Consider the following 22,376-nt stretch of genomic DNA (forward strand, 5'->3'; position numbering starts at 1 on the left):
GCAATCATGCTGAATAACAATATTTCTGTAGGAGTTGTTCATAGTAAATAGTTGCAGCTGAAGAAAACTGACCATATGGATGTGTATAACAGCACCATCTGGTGACTACTATATTATGAATGGAACAAAAAGGTTTTCAAAGAAAATATGTTAAGTTCTTTCTTTATGTTTTCAACCTTCTGAAGCTTCATTCATCAACTGTGTTTACCTGAGTTTCAACTGATGTTGACATAACTTGAGAATATTAGAATATTGTTTATTGGATGATCGTAGATCTTTAGAGAGGAAAAGGCTGGTCTGTAGCTTTACTTATTGATCGATTTTTGTTTACTTGTGTTGTATTGGCTCTTCTCTCAGGGTCTGGAATAGGGTGGTCATGGAGCCCCTGCTATGTATATCTGCTTCACACATTTTGTTAAGTGTTTGAAATTTGGGTCCAGACGTGTATACTCTTCCTGTTTACTAAGCTACCCAGACTGATTCTAGAGTCAGGCAGCCATACATCAAATAAATAAATAATTCAAAATAACTTAGAATTAAATAACAACTGTTTTGGATCAGGCCAAAGATGTTTTGTTCCCATGTTGGCCAACTAACTATTGGGGATATCAATGGAAACCCACAACCAGGGCTGTTTTCAAAGCTAGAGAGACCCAAATGTAACTTTTCCTGATTAAAATAAAAGGATCCCTTCCTTCTGTTACTTTACACAAATGTCAGGAAATGCATTGCTTGCTAAATTGACCAGAAGGAATCATAACCTTATCTTCTTCCTCTCACAAGTGGCTGCCCTGGCATCTTGACATTTGTGGTAAATTTAGTCCATTGCTATGTCTTGACTATAGGTCAGATTTGCCCTGATTTTGCTTTGGAGGGTCAGTATTAATCCTCATTTTTCAATCTGGATTCCACAAAAAAACTGCAAATTTGAAAGCAAACCCCAATAAGTGGCTTTTGCAGAGGGCCTTTATTTTAAAATTAGGGATGGCTTGTTTTGCTGTGTATTGATGACACAGCTCTAGCATACCTATAGGATATTTCTGAAATGCATTAGGGTTCATTTGCAATTTCATTTTCTATCCAAGGGTCAACCTAGCGGAGATTACTTCTCCCTCTATTGAAATCTCTTTGATCCTCTCCTCTCAAACTAGAAATGGTGCTGCTGAAAGGAACATTCTCCAAGAAATATATTATTTATGTGTTTCTGAGGCAGCCATAAAAGCAGGTCAACTAATTCTAGTATACAGAAACATTGCTCCACTATCAAACATCCAGACTCTAAATGTTCTTTTTTGTTTTATTGTCAGCCTATCAAGTAACAGCTTCATGAGATAAACAAAGCTGTGAATTGCACAACATCTTGTCTGAGAATCTTCCTGGATGTTCTGTAGCACATCTTCCTGAAGCAGAGCTTTCATCACAAAAACTGGAGATGCATCAGGCTTGGCTCACTTCACATATTACATTTCTGTATGCAGAAGTGAACAACTGATTTCAAAGTATACCTCCATCATTAATGAACAGTGGCTCAAAATATATAAATGGCACCTATATCGTATTTTGATGCAGAAGCTCTATTTTTTCCAGTAAAATACCTGCAGGTATATTGCAGACATAGACAGCCAGTTTGGTCTAGTGGTTAAGGCACCAGGCTAGAAACTGGGAGACCATGAGTTCTAGTCCCACCTTCGGCACAAAGCCAGCTGGGTGACTTGGGGCCAGTCCCTCTTTCTCAGCCCTAGGAAGCAGGCAAGGGCAAATCACTTCTGAAATCTTGCCTAGAAAACTACAGGGACTAGTCCAGGAGTCAACACTGACTCGAAGTAGATACAAAGCACACCAATTCAAAGTAGTGGCACTTACCTTTTCAGGTAACACTTGGGTTGTAGAATCCTGAATAAATCTTTCTCACTTTATCAACCTGCCACTGCCTTTAGAAACTCAGAGACACTATTTCTCTTCATCCTTTTTTGTGAAATATCCAGAGGTCCCTTTCTGGAGGTGGAGGGGGGCACTTCAGCCCTGGAATGTCCTCCCTTTGGTTGTTCTCAGGGCCAGCTCTACACATTTTGGCGCTGTAGGCAGTCATATTCTGGTGCCCCCTATGGTTTGGCTCATCTTCTGATTTTGCTAGGAATTTCAAACAGTGTCCTCTTTTTTTTCTTCAAGTTTCTGAGGTTTATGCTTATGATTGTCAGCCCCAGACAATTTTTTTTCCTGGACATTTTCACCTATTTACTGTGAATCACAGTAAACAATTTTAATTACATCAGCACCCATTCTCATATGGCAACAATTCTGCGAAATTACATATACTCAACCAACTCTGGGAGTGTCTTTAAACAGCATAGAAAGAAAAAGTTCTAAAGCAATGAGGAAAGATACCTGATTTTAAACTCATATTGCGTATTTCAGAAGTCTTTGCCATTTTGGCGCTGCCTAAAATGTCCATGTCTTACAACATGCAAGACCTGATTGGCTACTAACCCCAGTCCAATCATCTTATTGACATACAGTATATTAACCTATGAAAAGACACCCGTTTGGGAGACATTGAAGCTTTGCCCGTGTTCTCCAGGCAAGTGTGTAACCTGCCATGAGCCCTTGTGCCAGGAAAGTACTGCAAGGCTACATGACATCACTAGCCCTTTCTGTCCAATCAGACAACAGTAAGTACAAACTGGCCAATCCAGCATTTAGACTGAACTCTTGGCAATGAGTTCAGTAATGGAGAGGCTTCCCCCCCCGCCACTCTGTCTCTCCCGCTCTTTTTCTTGGAGGACTGATGGACTTTTCCCATCATGCAATTGAGTGGATAGAGTTAGTTTAATCATTTTTGTGACTGAGTCTCTTTGGGGTTCTATTTAACCATTTGGGGATTTCCTGACTGGATCAACTGACCTCTTTTTGCTGTTCCCAGAGCGCCCAACCCTTGATCCAGTTAAAAATCTTGTGGGACCATTGAAACACACTGGCACTGCACCGATTCCACCCAGACATTTTAAAGTGTATAATTTGCTTTGTTCTTTTTCTGCTTTTGATCGTGATGTTGTTTTATGGGGGTGCCTCCTGCTTTTTATACTTTCGGTAAACTGCCTTGATTCTGTTACATGAAGGGCAACTGAAATATGCTTTTAATAAATAATGCAGTAAAAATAAACCTATGAAATGCAGTCGTGATGGGTTATTTTTAAAGAAGAAAGGTGGCCTGCATTTTAATCTTGGAACAAGGCCCAGAATGTCATCTGCTGGCCCTCAGCCCAGAAATATTCAAATTCAGGAATCAGACTCCATCCTATAAGATGTGTATAGTTCATTTGGCAACACTCCCCAAGCCACTCACCTCAAAATACTTTCAGGGGTCTATTCAAGTAGTAATTGAAACGTCTCCCTTTGTTCCTAATAATAAATGAGTGGGAAAATTCAGTTGTAGGAGCTTTTCTATTCATGAATCGGTGTCCTGGCCCACTCCGTTGGGCAGAAAAGCAGGCCTACAAAATGAATACATAAATAAATGTCTGTATTTAACAAATTCAGTTCAATGGGATGATTCCTCATTCAACACTTCAATGAAGATAAATGTTGGGCATGTCTATATTACAGAAATGTTTAGCAGTAGTGTACACATTATATTTTTAATTATTGCATCGAAGTCTCTCCTTTAAAAGGGTCTTCTCCATTTTGTTGATGTGCCCTTGTGACTAGAGCTCCCATAATTACTTTGACCAAGCTGGCTGGAAATTATGGAGATGGTAGTACTGTATACAGTAGCTCATCCTGTGAAGGCACCAGATTAGGTAAAGCCATATCAGAAAGACTCAAATCACGTTATCAGGTTTTCTTTCCCCACAGGAGCATCTGCAGGAGAGGTAAAAATCTGCAAGATGGCAGATGTGGTACACAATCCAAACCCCATCCTCTTTTGTACATGTGTGGGACACTAGCATAGGTACAAAGGGAGAACCAACCATCTTGCAGATTTTCCCACCCTGGATTTCCTAAGTTCTCATGTGGCACCCTGCCTATATTAACAAACTATATTTTCCCCCCTTCCCATGTTCAATGTTATGGTTAAAGAGATGCTTCTGACAAAGCTATACACGGGAAATATGGATTCCAGGTGAGAAATGGTGAACTAAGATGTCTCCAAATGAGTGGAGATGACCGCAGCTAAGACCAAAAGACCAGCAAGTAGAACAGTCCCATGGACCCTCTCTGGATTAGGAGAGGATAAAAGATTGCCCACTTGTGTGTCTAATGAGAAGACTGCAGGACACCAGTTTCCTGCAGGTTTGAGCACTGGGAGATGAAGGGAGTCATCGTGCCCTCAACCATGGCAGAGCCTTTTAAAGGATACTGAGTTCGCTAACTCACTTTCTAATCATTTTTGGAAATTACCTATTCAACTACCTTAAGGACGTTAAAGATCTTCAAAACAACAAGTTTGAAAACCACCTGGTGAGTTTACCTTCATTCTTGAATAAAAGAAAAATTACCTATATGCTTAAGAACTTAGAAATAAAAGACAAAAAGCTAAATAAGAATCTTAACAAATTATGGGACCAGACAAACTTGGAATAATGGAATATTAGGACTTTTGCTACAATATTTTGGAAATAATTAAATAAATGAATAGCCCATTTGTGGTACCAACTTGTTTAGTTTATCTTAAGTCAAAAACAGCAACGTAAGACTTTATGATTTCAGAAATTCTACACTAGAGGGGACTAAAGATTCCAGGCAGAAAGGGAAAAGGAAAAAAAACCCCTCTTCTCTTTGGTCAGCATTGGAACTTGAAAAATGACAGAAAATGCTTTGACATTTGAAATACTTCAGGAGATTTTGAAGAATGGGGTCAAAAAACAGCAGCTTCAATCTCAGCAATGATGTATGCTTCTATGAATAGATTATGTCCTAAAGATATTAAAGAAGAAATTACTGATGAGAAAGACAACATCTTGGGAGATTTACAAGATAAAGAGATGAAACCAATTTTTCCTGATGCAGAAATATCAGAACATAAAGAATTTGAAGAAGTACTGGGGGGAAAAAAGGACTATAAGACAGAGAAAACAACAAAAGTGGAAGAACAAATGACAAGTCAAGAAATTGACCTGTCTGAGGACTTTTTACTGGACTTACAAAATAAGTTGCTTAAAGTCTTGAAGAAATCTTCAAGATGGGAAAAAGAAAAATGGAAGAGAGATCAAATTGTATGACAGCATCTGAATGATCTAAAGATTAAGATTATTAAAAGCAAAAGGAAGGAATACAAAGTTGGCTTGTCTGATCAAGGTTAAAATAAGACATGTTTGTATAAATCTGAGATCCCATCACGGACTTTTTGCTGACACTAGGACTGAAATATTAATGATTTATGGATTTGCGTATGGATAAGGGATGGGTTATGGGAAGAAAAGATACCTGCATGTAATGTTATGGGAGTGATGAATTATTAAATTTGTACTTGTGATGAAGCTCAAAAGCTACTTCTTTATAGTTTTTTAAAAAATTTTCTTTTCTCTTGTTTTTATATACCTTTTATTCTTTTTTCTTTATTTTCCCTTCTTTCTGAGTTTAGTTTGTATTTTCTTTTATTATGGTTACTAAAACTTTCAATAAAATATTTTAAAAAAAATGTTTTTATTCTAACAACTTTTTATCTTTTTATAATGCCTGTTTTTATTCACTTGTTATTTATTTTAATTGTTGTATGCTTCCCAGAGTTGCTTTGTGAGATGAGGGGCTATATAAATGTGATACATAAATAAATAAATAAGCTATAAATTGGACACATACAAAACATCTTTGAGGTCAGCGGGAATTTTACTTAAGAAAGGTCTCTGTTTTGTTCTCAAGATGCTACAACTATGTGTATAGGTATGTCTCTCAAGGTTTAGCCAACAGGTTGACAAGTTTGACAAGGGATACAGAATTCATATTGATAATGTTAGATTAAACATGAATAATCGATGTATATTGTGTTACATATAGTTGCTTGAATGGTAATTAAGTGCAATGGGAAAGAAGAGCTTCTGGTTCATTTTGTACTTTGATTTATGAAGCCTGGGATCTGCCAGGGTGTTTTAAATACTCCTGGAGATACGACAGATGACCTGAAATACAGAAGCCAAAATAAAAATAAAAATTACTTTCTTTAAAAAGGTTGAACCCTCACAAGATCACCAAATCTTCTGGGATTTGTGAGTTTTGTGAACTTACAAGATGTTTTTCCCATTTTTTAACTTTCAAAAAATGTTTACATTCACTTCTGGTTTAATTTTGGAACCCAGAAAATGTCAGAAAATGTCAAATCTTCTCGTTTGCAAGCTTTTGGTCATGATGGAGTCGTCCATATAAAGGAAAAAGTTGGGAACATCTGCAGAGTTCTCTATCTTAAGTCCTTCCCTTGGAAAGTTAGCTTGGCACAAAACACCAACCATCATTCTAATGGTTTATCCTCTAAAAATGGTTTCATGATGCTGGGATTAAATTTTTTGCTGTGATTTTATTGTAATTGCATGATTCATTGGATTGACTTTGTAAGACATTATTAGAGTTTCAGTTAAAGAGCCTCTAATGAGAAACTGAGATAAATCAAAGACAGAGCTAGCTAATTTATTATATGTAATATACAGCTTTTGGGAACTTATCCGACTTTCTGATATAAGAAAAAAAGGAGGCTGGGTTGAAATGATGCACTAAATCAGGTTCACAGATTGCTCCAGTAGTCTTCACACCTTCACTGAATAAATAGAGCCAAACAGCGTTTATATTATGTGTGGTACCACTTATTTTATTTTTGTAGAAAAAAAAAGCTTGATGAATTGGGAAATTGCTGTTTTCACTAGCAGAAGGGTCCCAATGCAAATTGCCACATTACCCATATAATATTTTACCAAGCTAAGCCATTCTCCAAAAAACTTTTTTAGAAGAATGGGCTGGAGAATTCAATAGGAATCAAGATCTGCCACATCTTTTAAACAAACCTTCTTTGAAATCTTCTTTCCATTAATGCAATGGAAATGGTCATATTATTTCTTTAAAGTATACTCTAAGGCCATTATTTCTAGTAATTTCTCGTATTGTTTTCACATTTTCTACTAACTACAGCAATGATATTATTATTATTGTATGTCAGACCCTTTTTTTAAAGTATACATACCCAGGGATCAGACTAGCCTTTCCCAACTCGTTTTTCCAGATGTGATACAATTCCCAGAATTCTAAGTAAGCAAAATTTGGGGAATTTCTAGGAGCTGCAGTCAAAGCATCTCTAATGGACCAAGGATGGGCTTGGAATTCTAGAAGTTGTAGTCCTGGGACAACTGGAGAAAACCAGAAAAAGGCAGTATATGTCAGGGAAACTGCATTAGAACAGCTGCTTGGGACAAAGACAGCTGTCTATGTTTATTGCTTCCTGGAAACCCTTTATGGACTTTTTGCATAAAACAGAAAAAAATGAACTTATGATTTATGGTTTTGATGATTAGACAGGAGAGATTAAGAAAGAAGAGCTTTAAGTGGTAACCATAGAGCAGTATTTCTCAACCCTGACAACTCTAAGATGTGTGCACGTCAATTCCTAGAATTGCTGAGTAGGGAATTCTGGGAACTGAAGTCCACACATCTTAGAGTTCCTAAGGTTGAGAAACACTGCCATAGAGTAAGAGGTAAATTTATAATTGTACTTATAACTGCTGTAAAGAAGATTGGAAGCTACTTCTTTGTATCTTTTTTCTTTCTTTTCTGTTTTTCTTTTACTCTTTTGCCCTTTTCTTGCATTTTTAGCTTTCTCTTTGATTTCTTTTTTTTCTTTTTCTGACCTTCTGTTAGTCTGTATTAGTTTTCATCTTCCTTTTTAAAAATCTTTAATAAAAATTATATAAATAAAAAAAAGAACAGCTGCTTGGGATGTAGAATGAGTGAGCTGATTAGAGATATGCGTCTTTCTGATGAATGAACATATACAGCCTGGTATCTTACATCAATTGTGCTGCTGATAATATTGCCTGTATATTGATCTGTAGTATATTCAGAACCCTACTGGATTTTGGATTCAACTAACTGCTGCCAAATGCTTGTTAAAATAAAAAGAGGGAGGCAAAATATTTCTTGTCCTAAAGAACTGTACACCTACCTGAAAATATTCAGTACAATAGAGATATCCTATTCAGATGCTTTCTTACTAAAACTTGATCTGGCTCGATTAGTCATGACATTACCAGATCTGTCGAACGTCCAGGTTAAAAAAATTCACAATGTTTGTTTTCATTTGTTTTTCTTGTTATGGGAATCCACGACAAACTTAATACGTTTTGTGCAATTATACACAGATTATAAATATTAGCAATGCCAAAGCAAGTATGTGGAACAATTACTGGCCTACTAGTAATACATAGCAAAAGTCTGATTTATAGAGACTGGAAATCCTGGGGAAAAAATTCATTCTCTAAGCTTGGCTTTTAGCCTTCAGCAAACTCACAGACTAACAACATGCCTTTGCAATGACATTTATTATATTATGTCATCTTTAATTGTTCTTTTTCTGCTAGCAAAATTACGTTCCAAGTTAAGACCCTGATGGATCATGTAATTATTTTACTCAGTCCTGAATAAGTGCCTATCTCGTTCTATTCTAAGGACATTTAGAGGTGCCAAATGTGTACCATGACCCTACTGGTGTGCAAGCTTCCACTACTCTACAAGCAGCAGCCAAAGGAGTGAAATGAGGGCAAGAAATATGCAACAGACTTATAACCAAACTGCATAGGGGAGGAAGAAGAGAGATGATGGAGGATGATGTCATGCAACAGTATGTATAACCTTTCTGTAGTTGTTTACTTGGGTTTACATTTCATTAGTGGAAAAGAGAATATTTTGGATTCAGTTACTCCAAAGAACAGCTATGTGGAGGGTGCGCCTATCCCTTTATATCTATCCATTGCATTCTCAGACTCTCAGAACTTGTCTCTCAGCCGAGTTCAAAATGCAGTTTACGCTCTTTAGAACTTTTCATGGTTTAAGAACCTGCTGCTCATACAATTACTTGTCTCCAGATGTGTTTGCCTGTCCTCTAAAATTTTCAATAGTGATCTTAGTAGATTGCGTCTTCAATTTGAGAAAAAATGGAAGCCTACATGGGAAGAATCCTGCTTTGTATGGTGCCTCCAAGAATGTGGAATGTTTCCCTCAGGAGCTTCACTGGGTGCCTATCCTGAGGACATTTTAGCAGTAAACTAAAACCTTTTTGTTTTCTAAGCTTTTAAAATCCTCTATGTATTGTTCTCATAATGCTTTTTTGTACTGGGTTGTACTGTTTTTATATTAATAGGTAGATTAATTTCAGCTTATTATACCTCACCCAGAGAGCTGCTGAATTACTGAAATCACCAAAAAGTTACAGGGAGCAGAAGAAGACTGGGGAAAACCACAATCATTAGCAGTAGTACAACCTTCAGTGGTGCTACCACTATCTCATGCTTTATATCCAGAAGGAACAGGAGAGTGAAAATGATAGAAGAGCTGAAATAATAGCTATCAGCATATAGCATTCTGCTCCAAACTGTACATGTCAATGATGCAAACATTAATTTTTGTAATGGACTGTGAAGATAATATTTTTCTTCTTTCCCCTGCTACTCCTTTGTAAGCCAAGACCTTCTTCTCTCTTCTCCCCAAGTTCTAGTAACGTTGTCAGCTTCTTAACTGGCATCTCTACTGCTGTGCCATTGTAAATGCTGGAGCTAGGGGACCTTATTATTATTAAGCTCCAGAAGCCACAGAGCAAATGTCCAATGACACTGTAACTTCACAAGGATGGCATTTGTTTTGCCCCTTATTATACAGAAAATCTCTAAAAATAGCCCTTTATTCAAAATAGTGAGTTTCCTCCTGAATTTCAGCAATGCTCCCTGAGATTGTTTTGGGAGATGCAAAATGGGGGTCACAGCCTGCCCATCTCTGGATTAGCATAATCATAGAAGTGTCACCTTTCTATTTCTCTGCAAGTTCTAGTAAATATTTCATATCACTAACCTTTTTCTGATTCAGATTTCCATTTTCCCAACAGGAATTGGCCTTACCATTAGGCAGAATGGAATAGTTCCTCTTATAACAGATTATGTGTGTGTGTGGGGTGTGTGTGTGTGTTAGTAGGGATAGATTAATAATGTTGCTATTATTTCATTTAAAAAATGTTACTGCACCTCTGTTCTCCAAAGTCTTGCTTATTTTTTCCTACTATATCTTCCTCAAGACCCCATAAATTATGCCATTGTTTGCTCTGTATCATCATTCTGAAAGACAGATAAGAAGAGATCAGCCAATCAATCTAAAGACCCATAACTGGGCAGTGCAAAAAGTCCTGAGCAATATATGCCTAGGGAGGAGACAGAGAGAGGCCACATACTGGCACTCTTTCCACATCAAGAATAATGTCATAATCTTCCAGAATTTCAGAGTAGAGTTCACTCTGACCAATGAATGAGATGAAAATGAGAGCTGAAATGATAACATTTACAACATTACTTGCCATTTACAAGTAGAACTTTTGCAATCAAAGGTTAAGCCTCATCCCCATCACATCAACCCATCCCACCTGGTCAGGCAGGACCCCGTCAGTGACAGAATGTCGGCTGGCGGGGTCCAGGAGGAGAGCCTTCTCTGCTCTTGCCCCCGCCCTTTGGAATACTCTCCTCCCAGGGGTGCAGTGGGCCCCTACCGTCCTGGCTTTCCAAAAAGAATTAAAGCGTGCATGGGGCGATATGAGCTCTAACCGTCCCTGGGGGTGGTTAGTGCCCTGACAATGCTCCCTGAGTTATTCGCCAATTCTCCATCTTTCTTGGAAGCTATTTATTATTAGGATTGTTTTTATATTGTATTTTAATGAATTTTATCTCTGTTGTAAACTGCCCAGAGTCATTTCAACGAGATGGGTGGTGATAGATAGATAATAGATAGATAGATAGATAGATAGATAGATAGATAGATAGATAGATAGATAGATAGATAGATAGATAGATAGATCTCAGTGACAGACTTCACTCTAGGCTATAAATCATGGTTTCCAAACCATAATAAATGAGTTCATGCAACATATTGAGCCAAACTCAAACCAAACACATTGTGATTTAGCATGGTAATTAATTTAATAAATATAGTTAACAAACTATGGCTTATGATATATGAAAATTTTAAAAATGTATATTCAGTTCAGTAGAACTTAATCCTAGATGGGCAGGAGGTTGGACCAGAAGACCTCCAACCCTATTATGGTTCTATGAACTGTGCACAGGGTTACTTTCATGCCTTGCACTCTTAATTATGAGATACTATTAGTGACTTGCATTAAATAATGTAAGGGAACTATTGACAAGAGTAGTCATTCTTATGAGGATATACATTTGGGGCATGGATTTTGGATTTGCTAGACGATGTTAAATGGAATTGTTATAATGAGTTCTTGCAACCTCTATGTGTATCATTAGAGCAAAGCCCGTAACTATCATAGACTATTCCAGCTACACGGACTACCAGAAGGTACCACATCACCAGTCTCATCCTTACTGGGAATCATCAGATGCAGATAGTTAGATGTTAATCGGGAATTGAACTTGTAGACTTTCACACTTTAGCTATACAGATCCTGTTGCTCAGTAATTGCAGGAAGTGATAGCTAGAACATCTCAGAATGGTGTATAACAGCCACTTTCTCTAAAATAAATCTCTCCCCCAGCCCCCAGTCTCACTCTGCTCTGGGAGCTTTAAAGAAGGTGGGCTGTAGATACCATTCTGAGAACTTTATGATAATGTATGTCTTCTCCATGACAGATCTTGGTGGCTCTGATTTCAGAAGTTTGGATTCCATTACACCTAATAGTCTAGGTAAGTATGCTAAATTTATGCCAGATGGCATAAGGAGTATGAAAGGAAAATCTTTCCAGATCTTCTACTCCACATTTTCTATAAGATTTTTGGTGGTCGTATCTGGAGAAACTGCATTTTCTTTAAATATCTTAGAATGCAATGACTTGGGATTCACCAATAGCTCACAAGCCAATATTCACTCTCGCCTCACTTCAATTCTAAGAAATATATTTGTATAAATGTTATTTTTAAAAAATTCCCAAGAAGTTAAGAATGTCGTCGTTTCAAATTCTGAAGAATTGCGCCTTTATAACACCCACTTATAGAATGCATTAACAATGGTAACACAACATAAATTAAGAACGTTACCACATTTTTAATCTTTAGAAATGTTACTCATTGTTTTTACAAAGAAAAGAAGATAGAATCAAGCTTCTCAAACTCTATTGGGAATGTTGAACATTTAAAAATAAACTCTTACTCTTATATCTCACTGAAGCTATGCCAGGCTGATGAAATGACTAAATTGTTTGTATACCTGCATATTTCATACACAAATGAACTACACAAATATACAGTATTAGGTATTTTGGAATTTAATTTTCAAAGTGATATGGGGCAGTGATGAGTTACATTAGACAGAAATAATTACTATGGACATATTTTCAAATAATAAAATACATATACTGCCATTTGCATTTTAAAGGTTATTTTCCTTTATATAAAGTCCATCTTCCCTTAAGATCACAGAGCAGAGAGATATGGATCATGTTCCCACGTACAGGGTTTTACATGACTTTCATATAAATAGATTCCATGCATATGGATATATCCCTTCCTACAATGCCAGAGTGTTAGGACCTGGATAGCTCTTAAAGTTAATGCACTGTATATAGTCATCTGATATGGAAGGGTCCATGAGTTCAATCCCTGGTAAAGGTTTTGAACCCCATAGAACAACATCTGGATAGCATCCAGCTACCTAAGTGTGAATATAAATAAAATAGTCCCTCCTCCCAAAACAAAATTTCATGGTGATATTTTAAATGTAAGATCAAGATGTTGCCATTCCATTTCCCCACTAATAGCTGCTGCTACTCTAAAGCAGAATGTGTGCCATTATTCTTGATCTTGGAGAGTGACGCAATGAATTGTGTGAAGACTTTTTCTCCCCATTTTCCATGTTTTGTAGTGTGGTTTTGATTAGATTTTCTTGGTTACACAGCTGTTTTTTCACCCACAATTACATTTGTGTAGCCATGTCTGATCGCTTTTCTAAAGTTTCATGGAGGCCTTTCGCTGATGGAACCTATCATGCGGGAGAAGCAGTTTTGTCACAATATCAGGAAGTGCCATCTTCACTAGCTGCCATCCTGCTTTTTGAGAGAGGCCATAGGGACCAATTGTTCTGAGAATCAAAGTGATAACTACCATCTTCACTCACAGTTTCTGCATCCAATTGGGATTCTCCTCCTCACTCAATAAGACCATTGGCACCAAGTCCCTTGTGAGGAAGAACAACAGGGCAACAGATTAGGCGGATGGTGGTTGGCCTCCCAGCCAAGCTATTTCTATCACTGTTGGCCATTATAAGAGCAACAAAACTTTACTGACTGATCCCTTCCTTCTGTCCCCTTTTCCCCCTCCTCTTCACCCCTCTTCCCTTTAACAATATGCATTTTTTTTTAGCTTGTAAACTTTGTTTTTGGTTGTTATTTAAGTAGCCATGGGAATCTTCCAGGCTGAAAAGTGGAGTCTAAATGCATGAATTAAATATATAAATAATTTAATAAAATGGTTGGGCATGGTGATATCAAGTTTGCAGGACCATAAATATGGGAGGAGGCACTGGTAATATATCTGCCATAAAAAATGGGGAGGGGGGAGAAACTCAACCAAACTCCAATAGTAGATTTACTTCCTTCTCACTTTGCTAATACTTCCTGCAAAATATTAGCATTCCAGCAAAAGCATATTATTTCAAGTGCTTTAGAAGAGTATTTATCTTATATACATCTGTATCTTGTATATATTTACAACGAAGAGTTTTATAGGTGAAAACACACCTGGCCTGTGTATATAAAAGACATGAAGCAACGTAAGCTGAAAACATCTTTGAGGAGCAGATTAAGTGAATCTTTCATTTCCCTGGAAGATAGTTTGGCGGTGGTGATTTTTTCCATTCGCCAAATGGCATGGTGTGAGTTGCAAATATGCTGCAAAACCTTTACATCTAACATAGTATTTGACAATTAATGTCTCCTGAGGCCAGAGTGTTGCCTTGAATTGTGCAAATAAGCAAAATACTTTTCGAGAACAGTAAACATCACTGTCCTTTTATAGATAGGAAAAAAACTAACCATTCTGTGCATTGACTATTTAACAGATGTTGATCAGTGAAGCATAAACAACTATCCACTGTCAGGAAAAAAATGATCACTGCATATTATACTGATCTTTCCAAATATGGTTTGAGATGTGTTGGGGCTATAATTCCATGATGCCTAGCCAACATAGTCTGGAAATTATGGGTACTGCAGTCTCAATTCACCCCGAGGGCATCAAATAGAGAAAACAACAACTTTCTATTAGAAAGAATTCCATGTACCTGAGAAAGGAAAATAGAAGTCAAATTCTAGCAAGTGAAAAAAGAATGGAGGGGTCAAGGAATGGGGGAAAATAGAGTAAGTCTCTCTCATTGGTTCTCTTATAAAGGACCACTGTTCAGAGATGGCCATGGTGAGCTGCCCAGATCTTTTGAACTTCAACTCCCAAGAAGTCTAGGCAACATGGCCAAAGAGGTGCTAAAGTTTAGAATGAGGGCTTATTCTTGTGTTCAGCAAAGGCTTGAAATAAAAAGGCAGTACATTCTCCTTTGACCAAAAAGCCACAAGATCTAGGCTCCTAATAGTTATATATAGCCAGAGGCTATTATGTGCTGATTCAGCTTTTGGCAAGCTAATTTTGACTTGCCTAATTTTAGAAGCCAACTTTAGCATGACTTCAGTATAAGTAATTCAGCGCTCAGATTAACAAATGTGTAGCAAATATTTATGAAGTGGCATTTAATCAGTCTAATCTGGCATTTGGATTTGAACAATAACTAACAAGAGACCTTCAGGAAAATTAAATTAAGGGCTGCTCTAGCAATAGGCAATCAAACGTATATTACCAGTGTTCTCTTTGGCTATTGAGTGTATGATAGGCATGGCTTGCTTGAAGCAGAATCTTTTCCAGATGTCTTAGAAGACAACTCCCAACATAAATAGCATGCCAAGCTGATAGGAGCTAAATTTAACATATCTAAACAATACCAGATAAGCTACTCTTGAAATATCTGACCTACTGGCCATCATCACATCACAATGATATTGTGAATAACAAGACAATATCACATCTTGTGACAGCGGATTCCATAAACCAGTTACACATTGTATGAAGAAGAACTTTCTTTGGCCTGTTGAAACATTTCCTGCCATCTTTTAAATTGGATGACCATGAGTACTGGTGTTATAGGAGAAAGCAAGGGAAAAATCTCTGCTGTGTCCATAATTTGAACAAGTTCATTAGCTTTTATCATTTTTCTTTGGTTTAGTTTCTTTAGTTTAGTTTTCTAAACTAAATTCCTCCAAACTACTAACAATAGAATGGTAAAAATGTAGTTTTGCTTGAAGAAATTCCTGGTAAATTCCTACCATCCTCAGAAGGTTAGTGTACTTGCAGATGACATGAAATACCTCTGCTCAGTAGAAAACTTACTAGTGAGCACAGGCCAGTTTTTTGCAATCTTGTTGGGGAAGTCTGGAGAGAGACAATGCCAGACCAGAAATTAACAATAATGCTGTGTTTAAATCTACTTTGTAACTTCTCAAAAGTTTTCTTCCTATGTCTATTTTTCTATCTTATTACCAGGGTACTTAAAAATTTCATTCAAAATTCTCTTGGAATTTTTGAATGTAGTTTATATTGGAAGTATTGGAGAATGAACTTTTGAATCCTTTTTTTTTTTTTTTTCATCAGATTGAACAAGAACTGACAGGAAAATAATGTATGGCAGCACCTTCAAGACTAACCAATTTTATTGGGAAAACCCATTCTCTGCATCTAATAAACTGAACGACTGCTCACAAAAGCATGTGTCCCAATCAAGTTGGTTAATCCTGAAGGTGCTACCAGACTTTGTGTCTGTTCAGCTTTGATCCATCTCCTGATGACCATGAGCAGGCTCGCTTGCTTGCTAAAAGCTTCTCTCTTCTTCTGAAACAACAGGTACATTCAGTAATACAGAGTCAGTAGCTACAATTCTGAAACCCAGCTTTGAATTTGGTGCCTTGGGTTAGCTTGATCTAAGCCATCTTTGGTTCATCTTGCTTAGTGAAAGTAATTCCTTATTCTTACTCTTATATATATTTTTGTACACAAAAGTCTGGTATATGTTTTTGTTGTTGTTGTTCCTTTGGAACAGTACATAGGTCTCAAGATCAAGGAGCACACATTCTTGCAATAAAGGTTGATATCCAGGGCATAACCTGGCTCTACTTCGAAGCTCACTGCAATATGATATTCTTTCCAGTTGCCTTTCATACATTCTTTCATTATATGTACTTGCAGTATAATGAGACTTCCAGTTCTATTATAGATTTTACCATGACTTTAACCTACATTTTATCCAGCCAAAGGTAATTTTCTCATTTTGCTTTATGTTCATCTCTGATCATCTTTAATGCTCACTGGCACCTTTAGAATATACCTGAGGTTGGATTTCTTCTTTCTCCTAGCATACATACCGGCAATAACCCAGCTGGGAGCAGAAACTTTCTGGTACCTTCTTTGGGTCAATGTGTCCTGTTCATCTGGAAAGAGGGATTACTTTCCTGTGTTTTGTACAAGATTAATTCTATTCATTATTTTTCTGACCTGATCAAACATTTGTCACAGCATAATTATGCTACAGAGGGAAAAGGAGCTACCATTTAAACATGCCCTTCGGGAATTCTGAATTGCTATAATGTCCACTGAGAACTGGTTGGGGGTTGACTCTTCCATTTTCCAAGATCTGGTGCTACTTTGACAAGATTTGCACCCAACATGCATTGTTTTCTTTGTGTGCTTCTGTCTTTGAGATGTATATCAGATGAAGTCAACAGATTAATCTCTATCTATTAGAAATTTATTTCGATATAAGAATGTTCATACTTATCTTTTCCTTTTCTTACAATTTTGTTACCAACAAAGCTGGTCTGAATTATTTAAATGAGTGTGTCTCATTAAGGGTATCTTCATCTAGCAAATGTATAACGTGCTCACACCTATTTCCTGAAGCTGTGATTTTTGCTCAAAACCACAGCTAATGAGCAGTTAAAGAGAGAACAATTTAAGCCCCACACAAGATCTTTTTCCTAGTTAGTTACCACCAGTTCAGATCTCAACAGTCACATCTTCCCACTTAATAATATCAATGAAGGAGGGACAAAATTACAGTATATAGTTACTCAAAGCTCTTTTGCTTACTTACACTGCCATCTTAAGGGTGGAGATGGTAAAGTAGCTTCAGCCTAGGAAGTGGGGGAATGATACACAGCATTCCTGTATCTGTGGGATATCCAATGAAGTGAAAAACTGGAGGAGGAAATGCCATTAAGCCACCTTGAGCTCCTGAAGGAAAGGCAGGATGTAAATCTAACAAAAAAGTAAATATATAAAGGATGTTGAACCCTTGGAACCATTACATAAATGTCAAGTCTCTTCCTTCTTCTACATTAAATTTATTTAATCATTTCCCAGGAGATAGCTAAGTGGAGAAAGAAAGAAGAATGTGATTTTTGCAGTTGCAGATTTATAGTATGCTTTATATCAGAGGTGCACAATATTTTCAGGCTGGGAACTGCACACTCTTTGAATTGCAGCAACTGAATTGAAAACCAGCCCAGGCCAGATCAGAGAAATGAGCCCAACTAGAACAAAAATTAGGACAGTTGTAAATTTAATTTAAACTAAATAATAAATTAAAAATAATTAATGTGCTAATATGTAATAATTTCCCCTGAGATGGGAAAGACATAAAAAAACTGGCCAGGGATGTCCTCATGATCTCACATCCAAGGACTAAGCACGCCCAATCCTGTTTATCAACCAAGCCTGGACATGCCTAACTAGATGTTACCATCTGCTCAGCCCCAGTAACTTTCTTCTATTCAGGCACAAATTATTGTACAGACTACACAGAATTCAAAGTTGCTGGTGAAAAGTTCAACTTTTGTATGAAATTCATTCCCTTGCTTTTCATTCAACTACAAGTAGGTAGGAAAAGAACAGCCAAATTATGTTAATTAGCAGCTCTTTAACTCCTAACACCACATCTTCTGCTCTGAACACTTTCTTGCTTTTTGACTGCAGTGCCAAGGCCAACATTTTAACAATCTCATGAAGACTTCATGACCATGCATGCCAAAAAAACAAACACACACAACACAGTGACAAATATCAAGCCTTCAGGGCATGTCAGCCACTGCAGTGAATTTCTATTTCCTTTAAATAATGAGACTAGGGTTGAATATTCCAGCTGCAATCCCCAGAAGTTTTTTTAACATGGTCAGAACTGCAAATGGTTAATGTTTGCAACCGCTGGTATATACACTCATTTGGAACTAAGCTGAGAACTCAAAATAAGCCGGTCGAATGCCATGCAGATATGAATAATTAAATATGCAGGATTAGCACATTGTTAAAAATGGAAGAGAGCATAAAGGAATGTCAGGATATTTGCTTCAGTAACTTGTCCTTCAGCGAACAGCTGAAAGACAAGGGGGTCTGCTGCCCAGTATCCTAAGAAAGAAACAACTATCAACTCATAGTCACCAGTTTTCCCTCATTCCGTGGTTTCCAAACTGTACACTGCAGCAAACTCCCAGGGGATATTTTAAATTTTTGAGGGAAACAGCAATATTCAACATCTGTCAGACACCACACGAACTACTAGATCAAGGTAGTTCACAGTTTTGGCCTGAGGACACCATGAAAAAATTACTGAGACACAAAGGGCACTGTGAACCAAGAAAGTTTGGCAACCTTTGCCCTAATGGATTGTTCTCCACCTGTATGGTGACTATAACCACCAGAATTTCCCCTGGCTAGATATTCTGGAGTCTACAGTCCCAACATATCTGAAAGACACACAATGGGGAAAAACTGCAGTTTTTGGTGGTGGACTAAGACAGGGAAACTCAAATTCAAGCTCATATTGAGCTATGAAGAACTACTGTGTGCTTTTGTAAAGTCACTATCTTTAACCCAGTAAGTGGTTACGTGGAAAAACTAGAGAAATGAGTGTTGTGAGACTTATGGGGAAGAAATGGTGAATTGAAGACAGCTCCACTAAAAGCAGAGCCAATAACAGCAGCAGAATGAAGAGCCAGCAAGTAGACCAGCTCTTTGTAATTCCCCTCTGGACAAGGAGAGGAGATTGCCCACAAGTGCTCCAGACAGCTGCTCTTTGCAGGAAGACCGTAAGACAGTGGTCTTCAGCAGGTTTAGACCTCTGAGAGACAAAGGAAAAGCATCTTGCTCAAACCAACATTTGGTGCCTTGAAGGACATTGGGTTTGCATACTTCATTTTCTAATGACTTTCAGAAATTGCTTGTTAACTGTTTTTTAGCTATTAGAAACTTTTGGATCAACAAGTCTGAAAACACTGGGTGAGTTCCTTTCAATATTTAGTGAAAGAAGTTTTAAATACAAGTTTAAAGACTTAAAAAAATTAATAAACAGCAAAAGGATGATTAGAACTTTGATTTGGAAAGTTACAAATGGACTAAGGGTCCAGATGGATTTGAAATAAGATTTTGGAATTAATTATAAGAATCCTTCCTGTGGGAAAATGCTTTTGTTTTGAGTTCTTTTTTTAAAAAAATGATAGGATGAGACTTTGAAGATTGGACACTAGGGGGAACCAGAAGGAACTAAAGATTACAACTGAAGGAGAAGAACACGTAAATTTGACTTACTAATACAGAATGAAGCAAAATATTTTAACACTGGACATATTGAAGGATATTTTTGAACAATGGACCCAGAAGTTAATTTTAAGAGTGTCTGCCTCTATAAATAGATTGTGTTTAAAAGATGTTATGGAACAAGTTTCACCTGACAAGATTGAGACTGATCTGAAAGTGGATTTAAAAATGACAGGCTACAAGAATGATATAGAAAAAGATGAACATACAAAAGAAACTGGCCAATGTCTTAATAATTAAAAGGGATATACAAACAACAAACCAAAAGAGTGATCTGGATAATTTTCCTATTGGATTTACAAAAGAGACTTGTTAAAGCTTTGAAGAATTTTGTGAGAAGGGACAAAGAAAAAATGAAAAGAAATCAAGTTCTAGGACATTATTCCCTTCAAAGATCAAGATAGTTAAAAGTACAAGGAAGAAATATAAAGTTGGTTTATTTGATCAAAGCTAAAATAGATAAGTTGTTATCTCTGGTAACCCTTAATGGACTTCTGCTGATCAGGACTGAAAGGGGAAGGCTTTCAGGATTTGTTTATAAATAAGAGATGGGATATGGTAGGAAAGATCATTTGTTGTATTTTAAGAGGTGATAAGTTACTAAAATTGTTAATATTTGTTGTGATGAAGGAGGAAGTCATTTCTTTATATATTTTTCTTTTTCTTTATTCTTATTTTTCTTTCTATTTTTTCTTTTCTGCACCTTCTATTTTTTTATTCTTTTAATTTTTTTTAGTTTGTATTAGTTTTTATCTTTGCAATTGTAATTTTTAATAAAATTACTATTAAAAAAATTAAGAGAAAGGAACATTGTGTCCATCCTCTTGAGAACCTGAAAGTAGGATATAAATTTAACGAATAACTACGGTGTGCCAGATGTACCCCAGTGCTTATTTTTTTCTGAGAATTGCAGTAAAACCTTGTTTTAATGGATTATTTGTGGGGGTGGGGACGTCTGTTATTTTCAAAAGGATTTCATCGTAGCTGTTTATCTCATTTGTGTAATTACATCATTCAGCAAATAGCTACAGATGGAAAATTATGGTAAGATTAACATGAACTTTGCTGCCTCTTCTGGACTACTTCAGATGCAAAGGGCTTGCCTGTTATTTCAGGGAGATGTCCTGGTGGAAATTTGATCTGCTGCATCTGAAGTCAACTAAATTGGGATCTGTTACTTTGAGGTTTTATTAGTATTTCCTTACACTGAATTGCAACATGGCTTCAAAGCAGCCCTGGGCTCCCCAAACTGGCTTGTGCAGCAATAAAAGAATTGGGGTGCAAAAGAAACACTACTGTTCACCCGTACCCTGTCTAGTGTATCTCTAAGACATGGCCTGAAGTTGTAAAATAACAGGAAATTTAATATCTTGTGAACGGATAGATCTAAGTCGGGAGATCTTGAACTAAGTGACTAAGCCGCTATTGTGTTCAGCTTTGTCCCACAGGCTCTGAAATTTTGGAGATTAATGGTTCAAGAAATCGGGCATCTCTCCAAGTTCAACCAAACTTCTGATTGGCTTGCATTATGCTCTGTTCAAGAGCACAGTGTGATCCCAAGGAAACAAGTCAGCCGTGAAGCAGGTTAATCAGTAAAGGAATAAAACTCTAAACCAGGAGTCCAGGCTAACCTCAGGAACTTGGTGTCAAAGCTTCTCTCTGCTGGGCACTTATTCAAAAACAACAGTTCATATCAAGCATGACATCCCTTGGAATAACAACAATAAACAACAGTAAAATAGCAGAAATGGGGACCCCCCTCCCGTGCAGGGGCCAAGGAAATGCCCTGAACGAATGACTGAAATACTGCAAATGGTAACAGCTCAGCTTGTTGAAAGGGAGATATATAGGGTTTAAACCAACATGTATTCTGTCCAAGCAGAACCCTATTTAAAAAAGAAATAATGCATACAGATCCCACTGTCTCTGAGGGAATAGGAGGTTTCCTGGAGACTTTATTCATGTGCTGGAAAAGCTTTATTGTATAATTTGTACATGTGGAATATATTATATCAGCCCTTTCCAACCTGGGAATTATGGAAGTTGTAGTCCAATGCATTTGGAGGTTAGGGCTGGGGGGCTGCTTTTGGGGACTGTATTCCATACAAAGCTACTGAGGACCAATTTGGAGGCAACAAGGCAGCTGCATAAATTTCATTAATGGGGATTCGCATCAAATTGGAGTGTAGGAAACATATGCTAAAGAACTATCTTTTGTCCCTTGCTTTTCAGGGAAAGGTGAAGAATGTTGGCTGTACCATGGGTAAGATTCTGGTGCGTTCGCTGGTGATCTTGTTTCTATTTATGTTCATTGTTTTTAAGAGTTTTTGAAGAACATTTTGTTAGTTTTATTGTACGCCACTCAAAGTCACATTTGTGAGAGGGGCAGCCATATAAATTTGAGAAAGAAAGAAAGAAAGAAAGAAAGAAAGAAAGAAAGAAAGAAAGAAAGAAAGAAAGAAAGAAAGAAAGCATTATTTAGCCCCTTAACACTT

At 37.1% G+C, this 22,376-nt stretch overlaps 1 long non-coding RNA gene across 1 annotated transcript; it reads left to right on the forward strand.

Moving 5' to 3' along the window:
• The first annotated feature begins 8,600 nt into the window (after positions 1-8,600).
• On the forward strand, positions 8,601-22,146 carry LOC148214559 (uncharacterized). Its single transcript, XR_015797960.1, has 3 exons — positions 8,601-8,815; positions 11,833-11,886; positions 22,114-22,146. It is a non-coding gene; the product is annotated as an uncharacterized LOC148214559 (long non-coding RNA).
• The last annotated feature ends 230 nt before the right edge of the window (positions 22,147-22,376 follow it).

The sequence above is a fragment of the Python bivittatus genome, unplaced genomic scaffold (genome assembly GCF_059951505.1).
Source record: "Python bivittatus isolate LINGU-HERP-01145 unplaced genomic scaffold, Pbiv_v1 ctg000610_np1212, whole genome shotgun sequence".
In the NCBI taxonomy this organism is placed as follows: Eukaryota; Metazoa; Chordata; class Lepidosauria; order Squamata; family Pythonidae; genus Python; species Python bivittatus.